This window comes from Canis aureus, chromosome 9 (genome assembly GCF_053574225.1).
Source record: "Canis aureus isolate CA01 chromosome 9, VMU_Caureus_v.1.0, whole genome shotgun sequence".
Taxonomy (NCBI): domain Eukaryota; kingdom Metazoa; phylum Chordata; class Mammalia; order Carnivora; family Canidae; genus Canis; species Canis aureus.
This window is the reverse complement of record NC_135619.1, coordinates 41,068,172-41,083,677: the sequence shown is the minus strand read 5'-3', so window position 1 is coordinate 41,083,677 and position 15,506 is coordinate 41,068,172. Positions and strand designations below refer to the sequence as shown.

Genomic DNA, 15,506 nt, shown 5'->3' with positions numbered 1-15,506 from the left:
TGGATATTTTCTACTGGGAATTTATAAAGTGATCATCTATAGGTTGATTGAAAATTGAAAATCTATATGAAGACTTGGTATTAGAATCTTTGGATAGATTTACCTTAATTTTACCTTATGGAGGAAATGGGGGGCTTTTCCTTCCTTGTCTTTATATGACATACTGTAAGCTTGTTCACAGTATATGAATATAGAGTACACTTGTAGCATCTTTCCCTTTTATGGCTGGTTTATCACTTCTTCATTCAATGTTTTCACTGCATAAGAAATCTTTTGATCACAAGTGACAGAAAACATAATTCACACTAGCTTAAACAATCAAGGGAATGGTATGTCACCCTAACAGATAATCAAATCTAGAAGCTAAGGATGCATGTGTGGGGTCCAATTAGAAACTCTATTAACTCATGATAGCTCCAGGCTCTGCCTTTTAGGTACCAGAATGGCTTCTTTAATTCTAGGCTTTATAATCCACCAACTAGGAGAGAGAGAGAAAGATTCTACTTCCCAGGAGTGTTCGATCTTTTCACATCTCTGGTTCTAAGTAATATGTTCATATTTAAACCAATCACTGTGGACAAAGTAGATATGGGATGCTGATTGACATAAACCAAATAAACTCCTCTCCTGGAATTGGTAGTGTATTAGGATCAAGGCCATCTATACCATATGACAAGAGACTGGGAGTTGGAGACTATCAGAGGAACTTTGGTGTTACAGAGGAATACATTTCAGAGAGGGAGCAAACAAATGTCTACTATACATCTACTGAATATTTCCCTACACCTGCCACTGTGGTGGTAAGTGCTATTTGTTTGGCAGTCCTACTGGCTCTTTTCCTGTTTTACAGATAGAATCTTGGAAAAAGAGAATGAAGGCAAGATAGGAAGGGGATATTTTTGCATTAATTAATTATTATTTTTCTGAGTGTGCTAAAGAAGACATATTGCTAGCATTATGTTGAATATTGCTGAGAAGCAATAAGCCTGTTTGCAATTTAGAATAGAGTCCTTTACTTGATTTTTGTTACCTTATGTTAGGTGTTTGCTCAATTAAATCCCTTGGGAAGCCACCTTTTCTCTAATTAGGCAGTGCTTTCTGTTTTCTTCCGTATGGAATACAGTTTATTAATTTTTTATTTTTTTATTTTTTTGGAATACAGTCTAAGGGAGAATGGATTTTGAGTATTCTTGAACAAAATGAGAATTTTTGAAGATGACATACAATTTTTAAAAATTTTGTAGATGATTCCAGCTTTTTTTAAAAAAAGGTTTTATTTATTTATTAGTGAGAAACACAGGGAGAGGCAGACTTAGGCAGAGGGAGAGGCAGGCTCCCTGCAGGGAGCCTGATGTGGGACTCAATCCCAGGACCCCGGGATCACGCCCTGAGCCAAAGACAGATGCTCAATCACTGAGCCACCAAGGTGCCCCTCACTCTAGCTTTTTAATCCCTGATTTTATTCGAGCCCTATTTACCTCATTACGCATAAGACAAAGTGATTAGAGAAGTTATTAATAGATTATAATGCTCTATTATGTTAATAAATATAATCTCACACTCTGGAAACTTTATTTCAAATATTCTTTTCTAGGTTGCATAGGTACCAAAATGAAAATATCATGATTTCTTCACTTCATTTTGGTCAGTTTATCTGTATTTTGAATGTGATGCATAATAGTGAACATGTCATTGTGGTATCTAATCATTTTATAAGAAGATACTTTTCTTTATATGATTATTCTTATTAAGTGTTTTTCTTTATATGATTATTCTTCTTAAGTGTTTTGTAAGATATTTCTGAATATCTGGTTCATATTTTACACAGCAAATTTAAGAGGTATCAATAGTAAGTCACACAATAAATAGGAATCTTACCACTGAAATTTTAATTTTGTGGATCTTGTTATGGTCTGAATTGTGTCCCTTCAAAATTCATATGTGAAAGTTATAATATCCAACACCTATGACTGTATTTAGAGATGAGGCCTTTAAAAAGGTGATGAAGTTAAAATGAGGTTTTTAAAGGTGGGCCCTAATACACTCTGACGGGTATCTCCACAGAAACACCAGGGATGGATTCACATAGAGGAAAGATCATGTGAAGATACAACAGGAGGGTGGCCACCTGCAAGCCAAGTAGAGAGGCCTCAGAAGCAACCCAGCCTTCTGACTGACCCCTTGATCTTGGAGAATTATGAGCCAATAAACTTCTGTTATTTAAGTCACTCAATCTGTGACATTTTATTATGGCAGCTCTAGCAAAGTAATATAATCTTCTATAAATGTGTATCAAAGCCAGATTACTTTCTTGTGAGTTTATTGAGGTCTGGGAATAAGATGGGTTCATCTATGTGCTTCCTTATCATCTAACTAGAATCTGGCCCAGAAAAGGTGCACGAGCTGTGTTTGTTGAATTGAATTGAAATGAATAAACACAAACTGTTTTGATCATGGCAGTGGCAGAGCAGCTGGCCACCAGCCTGGCTCTTTCTGGCTTCCACCTGAAATTTCCAGACTGTTGTTTGGTTCTTCCTAAGTGAAAATGGTTGTTTTTGTTTTTTCTCATTATAAAGACAGATGTAAAAGCATAGCCATATAGTTCACTGTAAAAATAACCTGGTAATGCATTAAAATATGAAAAAGAAAGTAAAATTCACTGAGAATTCCCTCACCCACAGTAACCACTATTTAAGCTTTGATGTACATATATTTCTCAAGGTTTTTTTTCAGGAGGCAGGGATCATACCAGTATGGTTATTAATTTATCTCTCTCTAACAAATAAATGATATGATTATATAGCATTTGTTGTTTTATAAAATACTTTTTCCATATCATTTGAATATCTTTCATACCAGAAAATAAATATAGATTTATAGTTATCAATTTCCAGTGGCTGACTTATATTTCATTTAAGGAATGTGTAATAACTTATTTAAACCTGATCCCTACTATGGATAGATTTTTTTTTCTAGTGTTTTCCTTATGTGAATAGTACTGTGAGGGTTTAATTTTTTTGCTGTGGTTCTTATCTCATTATCCCTCTTTTTTTCTTTCAAACTCTTTACTTGACAAAGATGGGAAGGATATAGAATAGCACGCTCTGCAATGCATGTGCATAATCGTGGAACTGGTGAGGTAAAAATAAAGGCCAAGTAGACGCCTTTAGAGAAAATCTCTGTAGAATTCCCTTGGTTGGGATATCTCCATAGGCTCTCAGGAACTAAAATCTCTCCTGTGAACTCCAGACTCAACACGTCAAATAGCCTTTCTGATGTCTGCACTTTGGATATACCAACTTGAAAATGTCCACAGCACAACTCTTGATTTCTCTTCTGGAACCTGCCTTTCACTGACAGATCTTCTCCATCTCAGGCAGTAGTACCATTCACCCAGTTGCTGACGTCAGGAACAGAAAAGTTAGTCCTGATTCCTCCTCTGTTCTTACTTTCCACATCCACTCCATCAACGAGTCTCCATTGATTTTATCTCCCAGCTCACCTCCACCTTATCCCCATCCTTTCTCCACTGTTCATTAATTGCAGCATCCTCTCACCTCTTGTCTAGATTGTGGCAACAGCCTTCTTGCTGGGCTCATGCTTTCCTCTCCTGCTCTTTCCTGACACAAAGCAATCATGCCACACCCCACCTATAAATGCCTCAGTGGTTCCCCTTTATACTCTGCAAGGAAAAGTTTGAACTCCTTGCCTTGGTCTACAAACTGAATGCAATTGCATTTATTTATGTTCAACATCACTTTGCAACCTTCTCCCACTTACCACTCTGCTCCAGCCCCACTTTCTTATGGTTTCTCTAAGGTCCCCCATTTTTCTCACCTGAGGCCTGGTACAAGAGCTGTTCCCTTTGCGTGGACTGCTCTTCCTTCTACCCTGTCAGGCTTAGCTTCTTTCCATCTCCTGATCTGCAGCTTAAATGTGACATCTACAGAGAGACTTCTTCTGAGCATTTAATCTAAAATGTATCCCCCTCCTCTTAACTTTTTTGTCTGGTCTCAGGCTTTTTATTTTCTTAGATCTTTTTTTGACTTTTGAATAGTTTACTTGTTTATTGGTTTTCTTGCTCATTATTTGTCTCCTCTACTAGAAATCATGCTTGGGTACCAGTGCTGAAGACATTTAACCTGTAGGTTTAACTCTACTCAGAGGCTGAGATGGTCTTAGGACCTAAGAGGTATGTACCCACCAGATGTGGTCCTGCTGCCCATGTTGCAGTGACTCTGGAATGAGTACTAGAGGCTTGTAGCCTAGTGAGCCATAGCTTCCATCCCATGTCCCTCCCCTGGTGCCTACTCCATATGATGGGGCTCGGCTTCCAGTTAGGGTTTGAATTTTAGTTGCCAGTGAGGACTGGTGGTTCTCTGACTATGGCCATACCAGCCCCTCTCCCTGAAGCTAGGCTCATCTCCAGGTTCACCCCTAGCGATTGGCCAAGATGCTGCCTCTATTCAGTTAGGGGGTCTCCTCTATTTGTCCTTCTACCCCTCTCTGCCTGTTTCACCCATCTGACTAAAAATACTGTACTATCTAGAGCTTTCTTCCATGTTTCACTCCAAGGTATAAATAACAGCCACACTGGAATCAAGCTCACCACTGTCCCTTTGGATATTGGGATTTGGACTGCTTACTACCCAGTTTCACTGAAGCCAGCCTATGGGAATAGGTGTTTGGAGCCAAATAGTTCTGAACTTGAATTCTGGTTCTAACACTTAACTGGTTGTGTGACCTTAGGCAAATTATTGACATCTCTGAGTGTTAGTTTCACCATCTATAATGTGAGGATAAATAATACCTATCTTGAAATTTTTGAGGATTAAGTGATTACCTATGCCAAAGAGCTGATGTAGAGCCTACCATGCGGCTGGCACTCAAGCCTGGCCCCCAACCCCTTTCCTAGCCTTTCTCCCATCCTCCTAGCTCATGATGCAGATTCTGGCCTACAGTTGCACAGGCTATTTTAGGCTGTTCTTTCTTTCCTGATCTGAGCTGAGCTGATTTCTTTAACTTCCTGAGTTTCTGTTTTCTTTTTGGCCCATATCCTTTAAACAAAAAACTCTCTTTTAACTGCCTCTGGTTTACACATCTGAGCCACTTTGATCTATTTCTTTCTAGCATAAGAGACATTTGTTCACTTTTGTAAGTAAGATGCATGCCATAGTTTTTCAAAGACCCCTATTGTCCTTTCTAGAGAAGATACCAGCCTGATCTCCCCAAAGATGGTGTACAGGGTGGATGGCTTTCATTATGTTCACATGCAAAGGATGTTCTTACAATAAAGGATGTTTCTTGCCCAATTTTAAGGCTATGACATTGTTTTATACTGCAAATGGAATATAGCATAATGGCCCTCTGTGTTAAGAATCTTTTTTTGCAATGACTTTTTAAATGTGCAATCTTTTTTTCAAGGTTACAATTAGAATTACATGACCATAGGACTTTTCTGGAAGGCATAAAGCTGTTCTCTGGAGCCCAGCCCCCTCAGACACCTTGGCATGAATAATTTGAAGAATGGCTGTGATCCCATATGTTTCTTCATTCCTCCTAGACAGCACTGACATTTGGGAATTTATTCTTAGAGTTTGCTTCTTTGAACATGTTTGGTTCAATTAGCCTACTGAAGCTGAGGTGGCATAAACTGTTTTTTAAAGAAGTGGTGCCATATTCAGAACAGGATGTTTGAGACACAACAGATGGGCTTGTGATCAGGCTAGATTGCCATTTATCAAATTTAGAGTAAACTTAGTGGATCCACAGCACCTAACCCAGTTCCTTAGGAAGTAGAAGCTCAAGAAATGTTGATCAGAAGAAGGAATGAATCATAAGTAACTAACGACTGGAACTCTATTGATGCCTTGGGGAAAGGACAAAATTTAAATGAGTTGGAGATTATTTAACCTTAGTGTCAGATACTACAGAGTGAGTAACTTGCTAATTTTCTTTCCTGAGATTAAAAGGTCAGAACTGTTTCACATGATAGTAACTACCATTTACTGAGGAACTACTGTAATGGGTGTCTATTGATTTTGTTTGTCCAGCTTCTCTCTTACTTTTGGGGTACTGTGCCTGTCCCGATAGTGAGATGATCAAACATGGTCTTGCCCAGCACATTACCCAGGCTGAGCCAGTTCCTATACCACATCCCCTATGCAACTGTTCTTGGTACCATAGGTAGCGCCAATTGGGAGCTTCCTCTGGACTGGTGTTGAGATATTGGGAAGAAAGTTTTCTGTTTGAACTGGGATTGCTAAACCCAGAATTGGTGAATCTAGGCACTAGCATGTGGGTCAATGTTTAATAGCTGACTCTGGTTGACTTTAAAAATGCCTATATGTGTATATACACACATTTAAATTTATTATACATTCTGTTGAAGTAAAATATGTTTAGCACATAATTTTCAAGTCATAGTAAAATGTCAGCATTCTTTATTATAAATTCCATGTAGCTTGTTGATTCTCACAGGATACTTCCATGGATTTTTGCCTAACTCTTGAGTCTGTGGTCGACCTATGATTGTCCCTGATGATAGTGTAGTTCCCATATGAATCTGGGTTGGTATTTTCATTTATCTTGATGAAAAAGAGAAAAATAGGTATAGGATAGAATTTACATGCTTGCCAATGATGTAACTATTTTGTTGAAGGTGTAGGAATCCAGTGGATAGATTTTTCTTTTCTTTAGGTCAAAAGCTTAGTCATCTTACAGATGCTGATCTATTCACTTCTAACTAACCCTTCATTTGCTGAGAATGCAGCCTGAGGAAATTGTCTTGTAGTTAAAGAGAACTGGGCTTGAATCCTGCCTTGGAGCAGGTCACTTTTAACATCTCATGGTTTATCAGAAAAATGAGAACAAGGAAAAATGGCATCTAGGCACCTTATAGATAGATTGTTCTGAGGATTCAATGGGACAGCATTTAACAACCACAATACTTCACCTGTAAAATGGAGGCAATACCCTCTGTGTGCAGCCATTTTAAGAAATGGAAGTAAGAAAGTAGTACAAGTGGAGGGCCCTGCCACCAAGAATATTTGGTGGCAACAAAAACTCAGGTCCATCTAGCTAGAGCAAAAAAGAAAACTGAGAAGATCCCCATACAGAATCCCTTCTGTTGGTCCCTACAAGCAGGGCTTCCCCTGGCCAGTGGCCTTTGTTCTGCAGACAGGCCCTCTCCATCCAGTCGGGGAAATGTCCACCCAGCAATAGCCCTATGTTCTGTGCTGTGCTGCAACCAGCTTGTACCTGCTTGTGAGAGCCAACCTTTAAATTTGCAGGGATCTTGTGAGTGGGTTGTGAAATATAGTCACTAATAAAGATTAAACTATATTAATTTGCAATTAATTAAATTGTATTAAAAATAAACATAGTCAATACCCAAAACTTGTCACTTCCTAAATTATGGTACTACGTTTTACTATTATATATATTCTTGACATTACTTTTACAGTTATATCTGTAAGGCAGAAATTCTGTATAATGGTGTGCTAGTGTGCATCAATTTCTAACCCCATGTTTAGTAATGTCACATTAGAAACTTGAAGTCAGCTACAGAAATCAGCTAATGCTACAAATCAGGATTTGATTTATTGCGTTGTCGATGATATAAACTTAACAGAGTGATGGAGAAAATGCAGATTATAAATAATGCAGATTAAATTTAAAAGTGTTTATGTCTACAGCTATCACATCTGAGTAGCAACAAAACATATGAGGAAATAGTCTTTCAGGAGTCTTGATCATATGAATTATGAATAATCTTTCTCATTCCTTCAAATTACTCTTCATCTACGTTATGCTTTTTGTGTGTGTGCAGGTGATAGAGTTTTGATGTTCTCAAAACTGCTTTACCCTGTTATTTATAATTTCTTATGCTTCAAAAATAATTTAGAAACCTATTTTAAGTAAATGTTACATGTTTAACTTAATAGCATATTTGGAATTTATTGTAGTGGACGATGTAAAGTGTGGGTAGAAATGAAAATTTTTAATTTTACACAAAAATTTTCCCCAAAACATTGAGTAATTAACAAATCAATGTATTTTGTAGCCTGCATGTTCTAGGTGCTGAATCAGAGCTAAAGAAACATATGCAGAAGACTTGATCTCTGACCTTTAAGAGTTCACAGTGTTGTGAGAGAGGTGGGTAAAACTAATAATATAAGTGATTTAATTTCACTGGGTTTCACTTTCTCTGCTGTCTGGGTGACCCTTTAGTGCATGGGAAAATCATTCCGCTATGTTCAAGTCCACGTTCCCACAAGGTTTGGGTAATTTCTCTGTGGTAATTAAGATCCTATGTCTTAAGTCATTCAACTCAGCCATCTCCTCCTCTCCAGGGTCTTGTTGCTACCCAGGAGTAGGGAGAGATTGTCTCTGTCTTGACTCCTATAGACTTATTGTTTTTTTTTTTTAATTATTTTCCTTGGAAATACAGGGATCTGTCTACATTGCAGTAGAGACAGAACTTTCTTACTCTTTGCTTTCTCTCCAGCTTTTTCTCTTCTCTTAGCATAGGGGAATTTTTTCTCATCTAGCCTGGAAGTGGGAACATATGAGATAACCGGTTCTTGTTACTTATTTCCAGATCTTTTGGGAAATAGTATAGTGCCATGGTTAAATGGAAGGGTCTTCTGGGCTCTGAAAATCTGGGTATGGAATCCCGGATGTATCATATACTGGTTTGGAGACCTTGTGCAAGTTACTTAATTCCTCTGTGTCTCAGTTTCATTTCTGATACAATGGGAGAAATATAAACACCTCCTGGAGTGCCTGGTACATAAATACTCAATAAATATTTGTTGGATTGGATGAAATTTTATTTTACTCTATTAGAATTAAATGAGATTACGGGCACCTGGGTGGTTCAGTCAGTTGTGCATCAGACTCTTGATTTTGGCTCAGGTCATGATCCTGGGGTCCTGGGATTGAGCCCTGCCTTGGGCTCCACACTCAGCGTGAAGTCTGCTTGGAATTCTCTCTCACCATTTTCCTTTGCTCCCCCCTCCCACTTGCACTTTTTTTTTTTTTCTCTCTCTCTCTAAATAAATTCTAAAAAAACCCAGAATTTAATGAAAAAATGCATGTAAAGTACTTAGGGCATTCTAGCACCTGGTAAGAATACACATAACCTTTATTATAGCATTTTACACATTGCATTTCTGTTTTTCCAATGCTTAGGCTTTTGAAATTCTAAAACCAGGGAGAGCTGAGCTGTTGTGAGAAGTGACAGTGTAATAGCAACAAGAGAGTATCAGTAAAAATGGAGATTTAGGGAGAGATAATATTAATATATCAAAAATATCGTGTCGGGGATCCCTGGGTGGCTCAGTGGTTTAGTGCCTACCTTTGGCCCAGGGCGCGGACCTGGAGTCCTGGGATCGAGTCCCACATCGGGCTCCCTGCATGGAGCCTGCTTCTCCCTCTGCCCATGTCTCTGCCTCTCTCTCTCTCTCTCTCTCTCTATGTCTATCATGAATAAATAAATAAAATCTTAAACAAAAACAAAAACAAAAATATTCATATGCAGGGTTTTCTCATACAATTTCTCCAATCCTGGTCTTTTCTCTCTCCAAAGCATCTTTTTTTTTTTTTTTTTAAAGACAATTGAGATATAATCGACATGTAGTATGTTAGTTTCAGATATACAACATAATAATTTGAAGTTGTACATATTGCAAAATGATCACCATGATAAGTTTAGTTAACATCCATCACCATATGGAGTTATAAAATGTTTTTTGGTGATGAGTCCCCAATTGCATACAAATTCCTTCTCGTAAAATACCATGTCACTTCTTTACTCAAAACATGTCTTTCCTTGCCCATAGAATAAGCCCAAAGTCCTTAGCCTGGCCCAACGAGTCCCTAACTATGCCTCCAATTCTGCCTCCCATTTCTCTTTGTTAAATATGAATTATCTATTTTTTTTTGTCACACATCATGAGCTTTCCTACTATTATGCTTTTCCTTTTTTCTAGTTCTCTCATCTAGAAAACTTCCCTCCTCTTTCTACCAAGAGTACCCATCAAGGGTGAAATCCAGGTCATAATCATTTCACCAGTTGGTGTGCCTGGCCTTAGTCCTGTGCTGTTCACAAGAGACTTCTTTTCCTAATTCTCACTAAGATGACAAAGTGGCTAGTAGTAGTGCTGGTGAGGAGATACCTAGGGTTTCATCTGTATTTATAATCTTTTCTTTACAACAGTGTGACAACAGCTGCAGTAAAGAAAGCATGTGGTGGCACCAGGAGAAGACACAGGAAGGGCTTTTCCAGTCTTGGAAGTCAAAGAGAACTTTTGGAGGAAATGATATCTAATCCATGATCTGAAGGAATATGCCTGGAGACATAGGATGTAGGTGAAGGAAGAAAGAAAGAGCATGGTAAGTACAAGGAATAAAAAAGAACAAGGAAGTATGAGGATATGGGGTGGCAATGATGGAAATGATGAGCTGAGAATAAATATGTAAGCAGGAGTCAGGCAGGGATAGATAGATAAAGGCTAGCTAAGGGCTTTGGACTTTCACCTGAGGGCAATGGGGGAACTTAGAAGAGCAACGTGAATAGATTTTAAGAAGTACAGGATAAAAAAAGAATTGAGGTGGAGCTCAGAAATGGGGACAGAGCAGAGGAAGAAAGGAAAAGCCAGGAAACAAGGAGATAAGGTCAGGGGAGCATTGCAGCAATACAATTGCCAAGATGAGTTCTGACACGGTTTGTTATTGCACTATGACCTAATCTAGCCTGATTGATGCAGTTATGAACTTGTTTTATTTTATTTTATTTTATTTTATTTTTCAAAAATATTTTATTTATTTATGAGAGAGAGAGAGAGAGAGAGAGAGAGAAAGTATGAGCAGGGGGAGGGGCAGAGGGAGAAGCAGACTCCCCACTGAGTAGGGAGCCCAACACTGAGCTCCATCCCAGGACCCTCGGATCACAACCAGAGCTAAAGGCATTTAACCAACTGAGCCATGCAGGCACCTCTGAACTTGTTTTAAGTATAAGAAATTAGAGGAACAATAATTCTCAACTCTGACTGCACAGGCGGTGCCCTGATCTCAAGTAGTGCCAGGAATAATAGTGAGCGGTAGATACTCAAGAGAAACATGGGAAGCAGAATGAGCATAATTGGAGGTGGGGAGAAGGATAAAAAAGTGTTAAATTCCTGACTTGGACAACTTGGAGGGTAGAGGTGGCACTCCTGAGATAGGAAACGCTGGAGGGGGAGAAAACTTTGGATACATTGAATTAGGGATCCCTATGGAATTGCCTCACAGAGAGAGCCAGTCGGCACACAGGCATGTGTGTCTAGAGTTTCAGGAATGATATCTGTGTTTTGGAATTCAGAAACTTGTGGATTTCCGTATATTTGTATCTTTTCTATCACGGTTAGTGATGGTGATCCCTGTGATTAAACACCTTAATATGTATACAGCAAAACATGTCAATATTCACGGCAAGTGGGATAAAGAAAAATTACAAATAGCCTCCTGACAGTTCATGTCAGGCTTTTCTGGCAAATAAATTTGTGAAAAGCAAAGTTTAGGATTTTAAAGTATTCGAGTTGAGAAATGTGGTACAAGACTGTCCACCTGTACAATCTCATGTAATTCTTACATCAGTCATGAGGTAGGCAGTATTACTATTCCATTTTTACAGATAAAGAAACTCAGGCACAGATAGGTTAATTAAAAAGCTAAGGTCACATAATCAGTATTCAAAACCATTCAGTCTAAGGTGAAAGACTGTTTCAAGAAGAGAGGAGTGGTAAGCAGACCAAATGTCATAGGCAGGTAAAGTAAAATTCAAAATAAAATTGCCTCACTGGATTTGGCAATTTGAAAAATGGTCTTTGGGAAGGCAGTTTCAAGAGAAGTGATGGGATGGAGGCCAGTCCCCAGTAGGTAAAGGAATGGACAGGAGATGCGTAAGTGGAGAGTACTCTTCTGACAAATTGACATGAAGGGATGGGAGGACAGTTAGTAAAGTGAGGTCTCTCCAGGGACACAAGTGAATAAGATGCAGAGCACCGGTGGAGGGGTGGTAAAGGAAATCGCTTCCTATTCACCTAGAAGAAATACGAAAAGGAAAGAGAGAGAGAGGCAAATCAGAAGGTCTAAGGATTGGCAGCATGACCTGTTCTCTGTGAGTCATCTTCTGAGACTGAGAGGTGTGAGGGTGACATCTGAGGTGTGAAGACACAGGAGAAGCTTTGAAAAAGCTACTGCAGAGAACGAAACGGGTAGTTGATGAGGAACGTATAGAAGGATTGGGCTGCATTGAGAAGGCAGGTGGTTTGGAGACCTTGAATTTATGGTGCATCAGTCTTGGAGATTTCTCTCCTCAGATGCCCAGTAGCTACGAGTATGGAGAAACTCGCAGTTAGGCCCGAGTCTTGCTGGGTATGTGTAACGAACTGTAGGTCTGATGCTAAGGAGTTGAGGATCTTGGCACAATATCTAAATCCTGGAGATTCCTGCAGAGTGCAGCGTTGCTCTAGGATGGTGGTCCTCCGCCTCGATGCACACTGAAATCACCCGGGGAACTTTAAAACTATTGATGTCTGAGTTTCATGCTCAGAAATTCTGATTTACCTGGCCTGGGGGCCGTGCCCTGGATGTTGGGATTTTTACAGACTCACAAGTGATTCTAATGGACAGTCAGGGAATTATGTGTTTCCCTAATTTCCTGCACCTAAAGCGAGTTCATAACCTGTCCCAGTCAGGGTAGATTAGGTTATAGTACAGTAACAAATAATACCAGAATCTCTGGGTCTTAATTAATGAAAGCTTATTTCCTACTTCTATGATGTCACCACAGGTCTAGGTGACTCTTCAGGCAGCTATTTCCCTTGTGTTGTTTGGCATTCCGTTGTCAATGCGGCAGAGGAAGAGGAGCACTAAGAATTGAGTTCTGGCTCTCATTTGCTTTTATCAGGAAGTAACACACATTCCCTCCATTCACATTTCGTTGATCCGAAATCCGAACTAGTTTATGGCCACAACTAATTTCAGGAAGGTGGAGAAGGCAACTGGATATTGGTGAACATTAGTAATGATCACCACCTAGAGCTTTTACTGCAAATGAAAGCAGAAGGGGCTAAAAACATTTTATGTTATAGACACGTATATGGTACTTGTTACATGCCGGATATTATTTTAATGGCTTCAAATAGAAACTCCTTTAACACTCATAACAGCCCTACTAAGTAGATCATTTTTATCCCCATTCTACAGAAGGGGAAATCGTTACATTACTTACTTGAGGTCATACAGCTAGCATGGGGCAAGGTTAAACTCCAGGCAGTCTGAGTCCTGAGTCTAAGCACTGAACCTCTATGCACTATTTTGCTTTCTATTCTGTTGCCTATTCTGCTTTTTCTCAAACTTAGATTGGGGAGGGATGGAGAAGAGGAAAAGGAGGAAGGTTATAATTGAAGTGTGGGACTTTGTGCATGCAAAGGAATGGAGTAGTAATGTTTAGATCTTTCAGTGCTAAAGCTAGAGCAGGGCTCTGAGGGGAAGCAGAGAGTGACACTTGGGAAATGGGTTTAAGAGCAGAAAATGGTTGGGACTGATTCTCCTGCTAATCATACCAACTCTGGAGGCCAAGATGGAGGGCAGCCTCTGGCCCTGTTTTTCCTTCTTTGCCTCGTTTCCTCCATCAGAACTCCTGACCCCCAGATTGACCTTAGACCTATGCTATGGTTATCTCAGAAACAAAACTTCGAGATGGGGAGAAATATCATTCCCCTAGAGAGTAGCGGGTAAGCTATTTTCACATAAGGAGTCCAACATCAAGTCAGACTGGACCTACTTCTAATGCATTTCTGAGAGTTCACATAGAATTACACTATTGTCAAATAAACTGCATTTAAAAGTTCTTCAAAGAAGGGTGCTTGATGAAAGAATCCTTCAGTGAACCAGTAGTAATACAAACCACCACTCCTAATATATCAGATTTCTAATGTTCACCTTTATGTTGGTTGCTGTTAAACTGGAATGCACCTGCAGTTCAGCTAACATCCATTCATTTCAGAGCTGTGACTTTGGCATCAGCGAACACTTCTGGGCATCAGAACTCTTGGTTCTCACAGATAGCACCACTATAATGACAACGCCTCAAGAAAGAAGAAAGGAACAAATGATCCTGCTTCAAAATGGAATCTTTGCAATGAAACAAACAAGAAGAAGTCCTTTGTGTGACATTGAAGCTTCTTTATTCCTATCTCTCTCACCTGTTAAATCCTGCAATTTGATTACAACATATGGACTGTGTCTGCAAAACACTTTTAAAATGCTGTATTGGCACCTTGCTGACATCTGCCAGCACGTTCCTTAGGGCTAGTCAGTCCGTACGGTGCCACTCTATTTTCCTTAACTATTTTGATTTGGAGCTTGCAAATTGTTGCCAGAGGTTTCTCGTCTCTCCAGAGCTGCAAAATCAGTGGTGCAATAGAGATCACTGGATGTTGCTTATCGTTACCAGTACTTACCCAACAGCAGATTATTTTCTATCAGCCGCATCTATTATTTAGAAGGAGCTCTTGCTACAGGGTTAGAAGATTTGATTTCTAGGCTCAGTGCAGCCTCTAAAGCACTGTACCATCTTGGGCTAGGCACCCCATGTCTCTGAGTCTCTGAGTCTTGGTTTCTTCCTGGGTAAAATGGAAATTTAAACTAGAAGATTAAGAGAAGTGTGGAAACCAAAGGTTTAAGACTTTATAACTACCATTTTTTTTTACAATGATTAAAATAACTCCAAAGTTATAATGCTATACAGTTAAGGACAAAGAAGAAAAGATAAATGTCATTTTAATTAAATCTGCAGATGGAAATAAATGGGAAGTTCTACCAGTAATTGTGTGACTGCTTCTTAATGGAGTCCAAAAGAGTTTCCTCTTTGGGAAGTGTGAGCTAATACACCCACAGAGGAGTGATTAGGAACACAGGATATTTATACTAGATGGGAAATGCTGGGAAACAGAGATTTTATATCAATACCCAGAGGCGAGATGTGGGCAGCTGATGATGTGCAAAAGAACATATAGATCTGAAGTATTTCCTGTTAATGATGATGATGGATTTATCATATCATGTTAGAAGTCTAGGATAGCAATACATGAAATATATATATATATATACACATGTTATATATAAAATATAAAAAATTATATATATATGAATAGTCTGTCTGTTACCACCTCAATCTGTGACTGTCTCATTAGTCTAGGACCATGGTGTGTCTGTACATTAGGTTAGTCCCCACAAACACAAGTTATATAAGACCCATGGGGGAGGGAGGAAGCCAGTCATGTGTGTTTAAGAACGCCTTTCCACTTCTGCTGCTTACACACACCCTGGCAACTGCAGTGAGGAAGCTGTAACCTCAGCAGCATCTCTGACTCCTGCCGGTGGCAGGCAGATTAGAAGGATCCAATGTGTGCCTGAGTCTCTTGTTATTTAACTAAATACACCCCCATGTATTT

The 15,506-nt window shown here is 39.2% G+C and overlaps 1 long non-coding RNA gene across 3 annotated transcripts in view; it reads left to right on the top strand.

Moving 5' to 3' along the window:
- The window catches only part of LOC144320707 (uncharacterized), a 91,006-nt gene extending 76,141 nt beyond the window's left edge, over positions 1-14,865 (top strand). For all 3 annotated transcript variants that reach the window (XR_013386312.1, XR_013386313.1, XR_013386315.1), the window contains 3 exons: positions 8,066-8,157; positions 10,223-10,398; positions 14,057-14,865. This is a non-coding gene — a long non-coding RNA (uncharacterized LOC144320707). The remainder of the gene's footprint in view (positions 1-8,065; positions 8,158-10,222; positions 10,399-14,056) is intronic.
- The last annotated feature ends 641 nt before the right edge of the window (positions 14,866-15,506 follow it).